This window comes from Lactuca serriola, chromosome 6 (assembly GCF_051521515.1).
Source record: "Lactuca serriola cultivar US96UC23 chromosome 6, Lser_US96UC23_V15, whole genome shotgun sequence".
NCBI lineage: Eukaryota > Viridiplantae > Streptophyta > Magnoliopsida > Asterales > Asteraceae > Lactuca > Lactuca serriola.
The window spans coordinates 175,487,794-175,489,289 of record NC_136413.1 but is presented as its reverse complement, the minus strand read 5'-3'; the positions used below and the strand labels follow the sequence as shown (position 1 = coordinate 175,489,289).

General features: G+C 36.0%; 1 non-coding gene across 1 annotated transcript; it reads right to left on the bottom strand.

Moving 5' to 3' along the window:
• Positions 1-852: 852 nt before the first annotated feature.
• Positions 853-923, bottom strand: TRNAC-ACA (transfer RNA cysteine (anticodon ACA)). The gene has a single exon. It is a non-coding gene; the product is annotated as a tRNA-Cys (tRNA).
• Positions 924-1,496: the final 573 nt, after the last annotated feature.

The window sequence follows — 1,496 nt, the reverse complement described above, 5'->3', positions numbered from 1 at the left end:
TATACATGTAAGTTTTAAGTTAAGAAAGTAACATACACGTTTTGAAATCGTGTTTTAAGTAAATAATATTATGAAATATTATGTGAATTTTAATGTTGAGTTCTAATAGATAGTTTTAACTAGAATTAAAGTAAAACTATGCTTAGAATTATTCAGTAAGTATTGGAAGTCTTATGAGATTCCAATCAAATGACAAATAGTGAAATTTAGCGAAAATATAAAATTTTGAATAAGTAAAATTTTATTATTGAAAGTTGTAGATAATCTCGTTAGAAGGTTTCTAATCCATTTACAGTCACGAGAGAGGAGCGAGAGAACAACGAAAGGATCCGGCATAGCTTCTTGAAGCGGCCTTTCTTTCAGTTTCAAGCCAGCCAACTTCAGTAATTATCTTCCCTTAATTCTGACCCGAGAAGACGGCACTGATTTCAATGATCTTCTTTACTTTATTTTAGTACCTTGACCAAGTCAGCGTAGAGCGGAGAAGGTGATCTCTATCCATAGGCTTCTGCCACGGAAGATTCTAATGTCACATCTTCCTTTGGATGTCAACAGCTTAACCAATCGGGAAACAACTATCCGAATCCGAGTTGGCGAAAAAGACCTGACATTGGCCTTTATGATCTTGCTTCCCTTCCTTTTACTTTAATAGAATGTCCTTCCTTCTTGAACTCCAGTCACTACATAGACATCTCCTTCCAAACCTCTAGAGATGAAGATTAGGTTGTCCGTTAGTTGAAAAAAAAATTATTGGTGGACCAGAAAGAAATTATTGACCTTGATATAACCCTTTTTATACCGGAGTAAATGAAGACTCCTAGAATGGCACGCACGAAGAAGCCTACTCAGAGTAGGAGGCACCCGGATTTGAACTGGGGAAAAAGGATTTGTAGTCCCCCGCCTTACCACTCGGCCATGCCGCCAAAACGATACATAATAAGATAAAATTTTATGGGTTGGATTACTAAACTTTAGTTTATTGTACTTGCATCCCTTTTTTAATTTCATCCTTTTTTTCTAAATTTATAAAAATTCTAACAGAAACCCTTTTCCCCTTTTGTTTGACCACCCCTTCGATTGATTGTATAGTATCTCAAAACATAAAATGTCGAAAAACTTCCCCTCACTTTTCTATTGAAAAATCAAATGTGTATTTTCATTCAAAAAAGCCAAAATTTATGTCACAAAATTTATGACAAATGGGAACCATTAACTATTCGTTGACTGAGAATTCCTGAATGATTCTTGGATTTGAATCTAAAATTGGGGTTGCCTAATGACAGAAGAGCGACTCAGGTCCTAACAACTTGATGTCAGACTGTTCAACATGAGGGACATCTAAGTCCTCTAACACAGATAACATAAAGACTAGGATTACATGCTTAACATAACGACTCGTATGCTTTCACGAAAGAAGAAGGAGCTCGCAGACATTTAACAAAGGATTGTGTTGGTGCTCCGCGCTATCTCAACTCCTAGTTCTAGTAGTACAAGCT